A 13416-nucleotide genomic window follows, 5' to 3' on the forward strand; every position below is an offset into this window, starting at 1 on the left:
ACAAGCAAACTGCATTCGAGGATCCTAGGCGAACCTCACATGAACCTCATTCGAACTTCACTCAATCACAGAAATTTTATGTGTAGAGATATAACATAGAATGAAACTTCTTCTTTTTATTAAAGAAACTGAATATTATAGCAGATGGGTATTATAAACAGATATGAAGATTGACAAAACAAAAAACTATCTTAAGCCAAACTAGAGATTGACTGCAAACTTACCAATTATACTAGCTCATTATAAGCTAGGAGCTAGAGGCTTCCTAGCCTGTTGCAAACTTTGTCTATGAACCAGAGTAGTCTAAACCAAAAGACTTTTTTCCTATGAACTTTTGGCCACTTTAGGTTGTCACCAGGCTCATAGGTCCTAATGTGCAGGCTTCTCAAACTTTCGACTCCTAGACTCTTACACATTGAGCTCTCTCAATTTGCCCCATATGGTTCTCATCCCCCTTATTTAAATTAATTTGTTTGGGGGGGGGGGCGGGGGTGGGCGCCAAAATGAATCCATGGTAATATTGACACTGACTAGTGTCTTTTCCGTAGATGCTCTGAGAAGTGTGTCAAACCGCATAATCGTCAAAGAAGTGCTCCGAGTCTCAGAGAATCGTCCGGTAAAGTTTTAAAATTTGTGCAAGCTCAAATAACTCAATGTGGGAACAGTATGTACAGGCGGATAAATAATGTGATGTAAATGCTTCAAAGGAATAGGATGGGAAGCTTTATAATCTCGACATTCTCTTTCAATTTTTTGAGTTGGGATGGTGGATCTCCTTGGAAATGATTGAATGGCAGAGGAGAGATTGTCTTGGATTTGGGCAGAGGTGATGTTCTGTATTTTTGGAGATCTGGGCATCTCCACCACCCAATTTTCTTGAAAACTTAATTCTTCCCATTTTATGACCTACTGTTCAATCTTCTGATCTTGAGCATCTGTAATGACTACGACACTTGACTTTGAATCTTGGTTGGGAGAATGCAGCACAACAGGATACAAGGTATTTGTATGCCGAAAACAACCCCTTGTATGGATTGAAATATTTGTTCTCTTTTTCTTCATATCAAATCTAGAGGTTTTGATCTGTAGTTGTATAATGTCTTTAATACATTCAACAAAGACATAGACTGAGAAATTTGGATAACAATCAAACCATACCGACCCTTTGGACAGGAGAGCAACAATCCCACCAAGTAGGGAGTCAATGTAATTGTTATGAGTGAGGTATCATATAGTTTCTAAGACGGATGTGTTTAATCCTCTACGAGTTAAAGCAAACATCCCAACTCTTATACAACCAGGATGGACATATGAAGTATTATGTTTGTGGGCTTTTTGTTAAAGTTCTTTGGGATCTAACAGAGGAATGGTTTGGATGGCTTCTATGTTTTCCTGAGTTTGACTAACACATTCTTTAATAGAGACTCTTGTTACAACTTTGAGATGAAATACATAGAGATCATAGTACATTTCTGATGGGTTGATATTAGGAAGCTTCCAACAGATAAAGGTTGGCTTTCTACAATCTTTAGCTTACCTGAATTTATTATAGATAACGATGCATTATGAAACATACTTTGCATATAAGGATTTTCTAGTTTTTGTTCATTCTCTTGAAGTTCACAAAAAGATATATATTTTCATCCAGCTTCTATTTTTAACTGAGAAGAAGTTATAGAATTACCCGGACAACCAGAAGTTACTAGCTATGATACCAATTTGTCACAGAGGCTTCCTCCGACGGAGAATGAAGCTTGCAAATGAAAATGATTATGGATTGAACTACATGAACGTTCAAGCAAATCCAATGCAAACATGCTCTTTTAATGACCTCTTGCCTATACAAGAGAACTGCACTCGAGGATCCTAAGCGAACCTTAGATGAAGCTCAGTCGAACTTCACTCAATCACATAAAGCTTATGCGTAGAGATATAACACGGAATGGAACTTCTTATTTTTATTAAAGAAATTGGATATTACAGCAGATGAGTATTACAAACAGATCTAAAGATCGACAAGACACAAAACTATCTTAGGCCAACCCAAATATTGACTGCAAAGGCATTTACCAATTATACTAGCTCATTATAAGCTAGGAACCAGAGGTTTCCTAGCATGTTGCATACTCTGTCTATGAACCAGAGTAGTCTAAACCAAAGGATTCTTTTCCTATGAAAGTTCGTCCACTTTAGGTTCTCACCATGCTCACAATTCTTGATGCGTAGGCTTCTCAAACTTTCGACTCCTAGACTCTTACAGACTATTGGGAACAGGAACCCCCAAAGGACAGTTTTGGGGCTAAAAGCCCATGTTTTGGTCAAATTTTGTAATAAAATTGTAAAGGCTCCACATTTTGTGGTCGCGGAGTGCGAAGGTACCATAATTCATAAAGGGTTGTCCACCCTTAGTTTTGTAAATTAAAAGTCGGCACTAAGAGATCTACCCATGGTCTGCGGACCATGGGATTGTATAAATAAAGCTAAGTAAGTAAGCTCTAAGTAGTATTGAATAGTAGAGATGAGTCTAAGAGAGTCATAGCTCTGAAGTAAGAAGTATAAGTTCCAGGTTGTAGCGTAGGTAGAGGCTTTGTAGCTGAGTGCGCAGAGGCCTAGGGTAGAAGTCCACAGCTGAGTGCACGGACCCCTGTAGCTGTGTGTGCAAGGAAGATAGAGTCTGTAATCGCTTGAAGATATCAATAAAGAGAAGTATTCTAGAATTTCTATGTCTTTGTTCTAATTAATGCATCTTGTCATTTTATGTATGAATTTCCTTTATAATGCTTATGTGATGCGGCAATGTGTATAATTATGTTGGATAACTGAATGCAAATAAGAATATCTGTTTATGCAGTGCTAATTGTAAGTATCTAATAAGATAAGTAAGATTCTTAAGATAACTAGACCATTTGTGTAATACGCTGCCTTAGCAGCGTGGAAGTATCTAAACCAAAGGTTAGGGTTGCGTGAAGGTCATTCGTAACCTTTCACAAAGGTATTGAAGGGAGGAATAAGGGGTTAGGCAAACAGAGCCCTAGTACTTAACGACCTGCGCGAAGGCAGGAATATAAGGAATAAAACGACATCACGACCATCTCAGAGTGTGGAAACTTGGTTCCCACATCCCCCCATACTTCTTCGGGTGAGAATTCAGTCCGTGCCTGGGGGGTTGATGCCGAAAGGGCCATTAGTGTAGGGATTTGTTTAGCTAATTGACATTGAACCTGGGTCAGGCCCAAAAAAGCCAACAAATGGTTCCATTGTCGGGACTGGAATCTGCATAAGAGATGTGTGATGTCATATCACTGGAATCCAAATAAGAAAGAGATCGGAAACTAGTTGGATACGAAGATCCACGAATTCGTGGTGCAGGAGAACAGACGTCCGCGACTGACAAAGGAACATTGGCTAGACAGGTACCTATATACAGAAATACACGAAATCCTTTTATGCTCCTTCCCGGTTGAGCTATACGAGTCGATCGCAAAGATAGCAGGGAGCCAAGGAAGGTGTAAACTTGATGGTCCTATTATTTGGACCCCGGAGCTAGAACAAAAATTGGAAGCATCTGAGGACAAGATCGCCCGCGTTGTCGATCATTGGCTTGATTGCATCATAGGAGGATTTGTGATTGAATTCGCGGTCGATACCTCATTCATTTGCGAGGCGGAGCGGCTATTTTTCAAAGGACCGCGAGGTAAGTACATGAAATCTTTAAATACTTGGATTAAAATGGTATTGTGCAAAAAATGGGTTATGCAACTACCTTGATGTTTGGAGCTACGCAAAATGGAAAAACTTACAAGATCAAAGGAAAAAATGGTCCTGAATATAGCCCATTGATTTCACCTCTACGAGGTGACAAAGAAGGGATAACAAGTTTCTCTGCAGAGTGTTATTCAGTTAATAAGACAAGCATTCTCGTGAGTACCACCTCCACCCACACCACCTCCAACTTCACCACCATCACCTGCGACTTCACCCGTACCACCTCCACCTCCACCGCAATTCAGTATGGCAAATTCGTTGAAGCTGCCTTTGTTCAAAGGCTTCGGGAATGAGGACCCAGACTAATTATGGTTCATTGTAAAAGTTGTATGGGAAGCTTAGGGCGTTACAGATGATAACATGAAGAAGGAAACCCTGGTTAGTGCTCTACAGGATCTCACACTAACCTGCTACATCAAGTACTCTAATGATGACCCGAATGCTGAAGTGGCAGACATCCAAACCGCGCTAAACAAAGAATTCAATAGGCCTAAATCTAAAGCACGGTCTATTGTGGGGTTCAAGGAAATCACGATGCAACCAGGTGAGACACCTTGGGAATTAGATCAGAGGTTGAAGTGTAAGATCCGCGAGGCTAACATGAACTTAACATATGGACAACATCGCAAATGGTTTGTGGCTTCACTCTTGCCACACTTAAGGGTTATGTTGTCACAACAGAATATAACGACTTAGGCAGAGGCCTTGGAGATTGCAATGTGACTACATGAAACCCCAATGCAAGACCCAAATCTGAGGGTTTAGCAGATCCATGCACAATTGAAAAATATTTTCCTTGAGATGCAAAGTTTGAAGTAGGACAGAACAGTTCGACTAGAGGTGCGCGAAGAGGTATGGTGTCTGAAATGCAAAAGTCAGGGGCATGACAAAGACCATTGTCTGGTCTTTGCGAACTATATTGCAGGAGGAGGACCAATGCCTTTAAGGCCAGAAACTCAAGCAGGACCAAGCACGGGGCATGCATTATGGTGTGTTATATGCCAGGTAGCAGGGAAACATGCCAAGAATAACTGTCATTTGTTGCAGAAGTTTCTATAGACACCGCAACAACTGTTCTGCAACTTCTATAGGTCGGTAGGACATGATGAGCGTAAATGCAAAAGCTACGAATTTATGATGGATAGAACACCCGCCTATAGGGTCCAGGTAGAAACGCGGCCCCCCGACCAAGGCGCAGGGATGGCGCGGACAGGATTTCAGGGGCGCGGAGGAGGACCTGGCAGAGGTTGGGGACAGTTGATCTTCTATAATTTCGAAGGACCAGGACATTATGCTCGTGATTGCACTAACCCAACACGTCTGTCGTGCAAGTATTGCACTCTATTTGATCATGAAACAGAAGACTGTCCTACGCTGATAGCTAGGATACATGACAAAGAGGCGCTACCGGTTTTGCCAACTCAAAACCTGCAGATGATGATGTATGAGCCACATGAAGAGGATCTGAATGTGAATATAGTGCTCCGAAGTGGAATCACAATAGGAGATGACAAGGGGAAATAGCCAGAAGACAGTACATGGGTTCGCAAAGGAGGTTGAGTTCGATTGGGCTCTAGCGAAGGAGGCTGAGTTCGATTTGGAGCGCGCACGTGAAACCTTCGTGGAAGAGAAGAAGAGCTTCATTGAGGCCTCCACCTCAGGGAGCAAGGATAAGCCTGAACAGGAGATGGACCCTTCTATGCTTATAACTTTCCTGGAGACCTGTATGAAGTTAATGCGCCATAGTAAGGCTATGAAGGGGTTACAAGAGCTCATAAACAGATGCATCGGAACTGCTCCGAGTGAGCCGTGCGTAGTGCGAAAGATTAGCAAGCATAAAACAAGAACGGGACGGGAGATGAGACTGACCGCGCAAATAGGAGAGTATGAGATGGATCAGGTTATCTTGGACCTGGGGTCAGATGCGAACGTCCTAGCTAAACAGACTTGGGAGTGGATGGGGAGACCACTGCTACAATGGTCTCTGATTCAGCTAAGAATGGTGAACCAACAAAAGATCATCCACATGGGGCAGCTGTAGGGGGTCATTGTAGATATTGAAGGTGTGAATGCGCTGGATGATTTTGAAGTGATAGAAATTGTGGATGACAGCAACCCCTACCATGCGCTACTTGGAATTGATTGGGCTACTGATATGAATGGGGTAATCAACCTAAAGAAGCGAAAGATGATATTTGAGAAGAAATCGCTCCGCTTAATAGTACCCCTAGATCCTGTTGAAGGATCGTTCTATACTAAACCAGTTCGCGATTATGAGAGCGATGACGATCTGGACTATATCTATAAGATAACAGTGTGAGACCAAGACTGGGTGAATCCAACAGTGGATGGGCAAATTACATGGGATCATGAGAGTTCATGCACCTCGAACTCTAATGAAGAACTAGAGCGCTGGCAGAATCGACTACATGAGGTGACTACACTAAGCTGCAACATGATGACCCAGTTGTTGCATTGTGTGTCATCAAAGGTCAGAAATTTTCCTACTATGATGGCCTGAATGATGTAGATATATTTCTGGATGCATTTGAGTGGGAGGTACCAGTGTAGCAGCGCTTCCAGGCATTGGACTGGGCACTACGCGCTATGCCCGCAAGGTGGTGGGGTACGCACAAGGGAAGCTTTGATGATTGGTGCAAATGTAGGAGAATGATGAGAACACGCTTTGGGAAGCCAAAGGAGTGAATGACAGACAAGTATGATGGGAAAGATGATCCACGTGCACCCTTGGCCAAATGGGCTCAGGTTTATGGAGAGAAGCCCCAACTTGAATGTGTGCACTTGTTCTGTCATACCCTAGATATCATCCTAATGAACTGGTATGTAAAAACAGAGCTTCACCGTGGTATAGGTGAATGGGATATTCTACATGAAGGATTCATAATGACATTCAGTTTTGAAGACGGGTTTGACAGTATTGATGAAGCGCTAGAAGAGGTGAAAGCAGCAATATTTAGGATACCGCTGGATCCTCTAAACCTGATTCAGCCTAAGTGGGATACTCAGGTGAGTCATGCAGTAGAATGTTATAATGTAACCACTGAGGAAGAGGATGAGGATCTACGAAATATTAGCATCCCAGAAACAGAGGGTCACCACGAGGTTGAAGGGCCGCAGATTAAGAATCCTGATATAACCGTGCCGTTGAAAACGAAACAAGTAAACATTGGTACGGAGGTAGAGCCCAAATTCGCGAAGATTGGAGATTACTGGGACGACGCGATGGTGGATAAGGTCACTGAATTGCTCCGCAAATACCAAGATGTATTCCCTACCAAATTTACAGATCTAAAAGTGATAATCAGGGACCTAGGTGTTATGAAGATCACGTTGAAGCCCGACGCGAAGCCAGTTAAGAAAAGGCTTTATCATCTCAATCTGAAATACAAGGAAAAGGTCCACATAGAGCTAGATAAGATGCCCCCGGCAGGCATTATTAAGCCTATGGAAGAATCTGACTGGGTAAGCCCAATGGTGGTAGAAGAGAAGAAGCAGAAGGATGAAATAAGGATATGTGTGGATCTCAGAAAGCTGAATGACGCTTACGTAAATTATCCTTTCCCGAATCCTTTCACTGATGAGGTGTTGGACAATGTAGGTGGTCAGAAAGCATATTCCTTCACTGATGGGTTCTCGAGGTACCACCAGATCAAAATCGTGCCGGAGGATAGGAGCAAGACAACCTTCGTGACTGAGTGGGGGTGTTTTCAGTACATTGTAATGTCATTTGGGTTAAAGAATGCGCCTATGATTTTCTCGCGCGTAGTCGTTACTGCGTTCAAAGAGTTTATTCATAAGTTCTTGGAAGTATACTTCGATGATTGGACTGTGCTTGGGCTGGTGAAACACCATGTAGCAAGCTTGCACCTGATGCTAGATACCTGTCGAAGATACCAGATCGTGCTCAGTCTGAAGAAGTGCTTGTTTTGTGTTCCTTTTGGGACCCTGCTGGGTCATGCGGTTTGCAGACATGGACTAATGGTAGACCCTACAAAGATCGTGGTGATACTGAACTTGGAGGCGCCAAGGAGTGTGAAACAACTGCACACTACCCTAGGACATACAGGATATTATAGAAAGTTTATCAAAGGCTATGCCTAGATCACTGCACCTATGGAAAAATTGTTGAAGAAGTATGTCACGTTCTGCTGGAACAAGATTGTAAGAAGAGCCTGGATGTATTGAAAGAAAAGATGGTCACTGTGCCGATTTTAGTCTTCTTGGATTGGAAGAAGGAGTTTCATGTACATGTCAACGCGTCGTGTATAGCATTGGGATCAGTACTGACACAGGCTGGTGGAGAAGACTTGGACCATCCTGTCACGTTTGCAAGCAGAAGGTTATCCAAGGTAGAAAATAATTATTCCACCACTGAGCGCGAAGGGTTAGCCATGGTATACACGCTCTAGAAGTTTAGGCACTACTTTCTGGGAGGCCATTTTAAGATGTATACAGATCACTCCGCGCTAAAGTACCTAGTCAATAAGCCTGTGTTGGGAGGAGAATCTACAGGTGGCTGTTATTATTCCAGGAATATGATTTTGAAGTTATTATGAAGCCTAGACAACTAAATGTAGGACTAGACCATCTGTTGTGCATCGAAACAGGGGAAGAGCCCACTAATTTAGAGGAGGGATTGCCTGATGCATAGCTATTTGTAGTGCATGTGGTAGATGGTCATTTTGTGGATATAATACACTTCCTAATGATAGGAACTGCCCTGGAAGGATACACCATCCAACGAAAGAAGGAATTAGTGGTGCGTGCAAAAGATTTCTCTGTCATTGCTATGCATTTGTACAAAATGGGGTCTGATGAGATATTGCGACGATATGTACCCAATTTTGAATGAAGCAGCATCCTCGCGGACTCTCATGGGGCCGCCGTAGGATGACATTATGCCGAGAGAGTGACTGCACAGAAGATTCTACGTGTAGGGTTGTGGTGGCCAACCTTCCATCAAGACTCAAAAGCATATTGCAAGGCGTGTGATGTGTGTCAAAGGACTGGCAGGTCATCGCGGAGGGATAAGATGCCTTTGAATCTACAGTTGATGTTGCAACCCTTTGAGAAATGGGCGATAGGTTTTGTGGGACCCAATCAACCCCGAGGAAAGACGAGAGCGAGGTACATTATCACTACGACGGAGTATTTGACTCGTTGGGTGAAGGCATAGCCTGTGAAGGATTTCATAGGCACGACTGCCGCAAAGTTCCTCTTTGAGTATGTACTGATGTGATTTGACTATCCAAAGATCTTGATGAGTGATCACGGTACACACTTTTTGAATGAGACGATCAGCGTGCTAACGGAGGAATTTCAGGTATATCACCATAAGAGCACACCTTATCACCCGCAAGCTAATGGGATGGTGGAAGCATTCAATAAAGTGTTGGATAACGCGCTGACCAAGGTTTGCAATGCTAAACAAAGTGATTGGGACCTACACATACCTGCAATATTGTGGGCTTATCGAACAACATGAAAGAAGTTGACTAGACAAACCCCCTTTAGGCTTGTCTATGGTGTTGAAGCGGTAATGCCTATGGAATATATTGTGCCTAGTCTGCGCATAGCGGCGCTCACAGGTATGACGGCTCGTGGAGCCCTAGAGGAAAGGCTCGTACAACTCGATGATCTTGAGGAAGAGAGATTTCTGGCTGGATTTCACCAACAAATCCAAAAGTAGTGCAAAAAAGCATGGCATGATCGACACATTAAGTTGCGCACCTTTAAGGTAAATGACCTGGTTTTGTTATATGATAGTAAGTTTGATAAATTTCTAGGGAAGTTTAGGATGCACTGGCCAGGGCCCTATGTCATTAAGGAGATTATCGACGGAGGAGTGGTACAACTGGTCAAGTTAAATGGAGATCCCTTCCAAGGAAAGGTGAATGACAATCGCTTGAAACCATACACCGGTGGTCTGTCCATGTGACTAGATGAAGGTAGCACAATCTTAGTGCTCCGGGAAACTGAAAGGAGGTGCGGGACTACAAACTACACTGTCTGGGTTGGGGAGCTGCACGATTGGAGGATTGTGTGAAGCAAGGAAGTGTCACAAGGTTTGCAGCAACGCGAAGGGAGTTGTGCTACGCAGGGAGAAATCGCGCAGGTCAGCCGGAAAGTGACCGTCAAGGTCACTGTTCACGATTTGACGGTAGAAATACAACCAAATGGGGCGGGCGACCGGCATTTAAGATGAAATTTATGGCTCAGATCCTTGAAAATCTGCCACCAATCCGGCATTAATGAACCGAATTTGGGGAATGGTCGAATTTGAATTCAAAATGCCCTATAAATTACAAGTGGTTGTCTAGCGCAAAACACTTGGCATTTTGAGTTGAGTTGTTGAGCTTTCATGCATTCATGAGTTGAGAATTCTTCGAAGCTTTGAAAGGGACTCCAGCGTTTGCAAACTTACCCGAGACGTCGCTAGTACTGTTGGAGAGCGTTATGTCATCACCCACAAAAACTATAAATACCAAAGAAATAGCAGAGTATTCGACGCCGAAAATGTAGATAGAGGAAGAAGAAGTTGCTCCAGAAGTGGCCGAAGTATTGGCAAAGGTCCCTAAAACACCGAGGATGCCGAGACCAAAGTTGACCCCAACCAAGGAAACCGTGAAGGACAAGAAGGGAAAGCAGCCTGCCATACCAGTGTGTGCATCGCCAAGGAGAAACCCACCAAAACCCATTGCACAGGAGAAAGGCAAAGCCATAATTTGGAGCCGAAGTAGGAAGACATTGAAGACATACCGATGGACGATGAGGATGTGGGAGTCGAAGTAGAGGAGGTTGAAACCCAGGGTGTGGACCCTATTACTCGGTTGTTGGAGTACGTCCCTCCGTGCAATCCCAAGACCAAGGTGGCGAAGGACATCGATGAGAGTAAGACTCCCCTGCAAACCCCTTTGCTATCGGATGAAATTTTTTTCGACGGACCACACTTGGCATGAGTGCTACTGCTGAAACTTGAAGATTGGGACTTAGCCAATCATGAGAAGTTCCCACACTTGGCGACCAAGCAGCTGATGCCCCATATCATTGATACGAACTTTGGAATGACTACATTGGACCCACGGAGGTGGCTCCGAGGAGTAGACAAGGTAGGGTTGCTCAACCTGCTTTGGGGGCAGCACTACAACCGCACCCCGGTGACAGTTTTGGTCAATAAGAAGTTGTTGTGCTTGGTGCATGATGGTTGTCTACGGCTGGAGGAGCCAATACCCATCACAGATAGGTTGATTCAAAAGATAACGCAATTGTCATATACAGGCGATAATCCAACCATGATATTTGGCGGAAAAGGTGGCGAACACGGTCTTGCAGAGTCCATGAAGGAAAAATTTAAGCCGGTGAGAAAGTCGTGCAGATACGTTATATCCAGCATCTATGACCCTACTGTGAAGGTATCCATGCAGATCCTCACATGGAAAGTGATGAGGAAGTGTCATGCTGATGAGGTGTCGGCGCTTGTCATCGCGCTAGCAGCACAATGCGCTAAAGGAGTCCAATTCAACTGGTCGAACTACCTTCACGAAGAGTTCCTAACGAACTATCATGAAGCACAAGATCTCAGCAAGACGTTCCACTATGCGTGGCTCTTGTTGTCAATTGTGCTGGTAGCATGGGAGTTGCAAGAGGACAACCTATTCCCTTCGATCGCGCCAAACCTCCCAGAAGCAGTGAAGTACACTTCGTTGTGGGCGACCAAGGACGCGCAACAAGTCAGGGACAGTAAGATATTTTGGATCTTGGTGGAGATGAACATCCAGATGGCCATCAATTACAAACCGCAATTATCACCTACGGTGTATGCCAACCTATAGGGATACGTCGAATTTAGAGTAGACTTCCATCGAGTATCCATCAGGGCGCAGAAGGACCCTGCGCAAAAATGCTACAACTTGCCTTATCTGGAAATGGATGACGCCATTGATGTAGTGCTTGATCAATGGTCGGCAGAGTGGCACTCTACAACAGACTTGGCGGTGGGAGGAAGCAAGTCCGCTGCGCTGAAGAAGAAGGAGGAGGCCAAGCTTAATATGGCACAGCTAGCCAAAAGTAGGAAAAAAGAGGCTGCTGATAAGGCCCAGGTGGAGCATGAGGTCACCTTCACCTGAGACAGAGGAGGAGACAAAACAACGCGACGTGGACCCTCAGGGGACGTCTGCCTGCATCAAGCACCCAAGAGAGCTGGAGAAGGGAGGGCCCAGGAAGAAATCAAAGGCGACCATGACCTCACTGGACCCCATCACATTAACAGAGGGCGACTTGCATGATATCGATGACACAGTGAGGGATGTCACCATGGAGGCCCTACAACAATTTGAGCAGCAACAGCAATCCCCTTGGGGCTATCCAGACAAGGTTGCAGGAGCTGCAGACCCGCGTGTCGTAGGCTAGCACGGTGCCTACCAGCCTAGCCATCGGCACTTCAGAGGCTGCCGACATGTTGCGCACAAAGTCCTCCAGTGCGATAGTGCTGCCTGATGGAGCACTGACCATATAAAATGAGGCTGACAAGCCCACTGTCAATGCCCTAAAGGGAGTAGGGTTTAACCTGACAATGCTCCCACATGAAGCGCTCCACCCCTTGCAAGATGGAGTGATTGCAGAGCTGAGGGCCTATGAGCACCGCGCCCTCTAGGTGATCAGTGAACAATGGATCAACAACGAGCAGATTTCCCTAGAGAGAAATGTTTCCATCATCGCTGAGACCGAGGTGACCAATTAGAGAAAGCACATTATGTAGGTCATCGAGGAAGCATGCCGAATGGCTCTAGAGTTGGCCATTCCAGAGGAGGAGCCAGTCGAGGTATGCATCCATAAGCTAGCCACAGGGGTGCGTGACACTTGTACTAAGATGGCGTGAGTTCAGTTGGAGTTGAACCTACAAATTATGGAGTTATAGTTGAAGGCCCAGCCTTCTACTCTGCCAGAAGTGAAGGAGCAGCGGGCCACCGCTATCACAAAAGTAGTAGCGGTGGTGGATAGTGCAGTAGTAGACTGCACGTAATTGTTTGAGTAGTCATTTGAGGTCCTAACCAGCTTGAAGGAAGACCCCAATGTATAGTAGCTAGAGGCAGAAGCACGCAAGCTACAACAGCGCTATGATGAGGTTAAGGGCACAGCTCAAACCGTCGCGCTGACACAAAGACTAGCCAAGCTGCAAGAGGCCAAGCAGCTGAAGGAACAGGTGGATGCAGTGCTACACAAGGAAGCAGTGTTGAAGCCAAGACTGATGCCCTAGCTGGACGAGGCTTACACAGTGACAGATTCTATTAAAGGCAAGCTTGCGACTCTACAAGCGACGCAGCAAAAGCTTCAGGCCGACAGCGCAGGAACAGTGACCGAGTAGACAGTGGAAGATGCGAAGCAGGCGGCCGCACAGTGCATGGCTGAGGTTGCGGTCATACAAGTTGAGTTGGAAGGGCTTTGCGTAAATATCTTTGTGCCTACCAAGTGACTTGAGGGCGAGTCACGATGTTTGTGTTGGGGGCCTGTTTGGAACGGGATCCCCCAAAGGACATTTTTGGGGCTAAAAGCCCATGTTTTGGTGAAATTTTGTAATAAACATGTAAAGACTTTGCATTTTGTGGTCGCAGAGCGCGAAGGTGTCATAAG

This window comes from Pinus tabuliformis, chromosome 7 (assembly GCF_031772625.1).
Source record: "Pinus tabuliformis cultivar Carrire ecotype Pingquan chromosome 7, CPIR1, whole genome shotgun sequence".
NCBI classification, from domain to species: Eukaryota; Viridiplantae; Streptophyta; class Pinopsida; order Pinales; family Pinaceae; genus Pinus; species Pinus tabuliformis.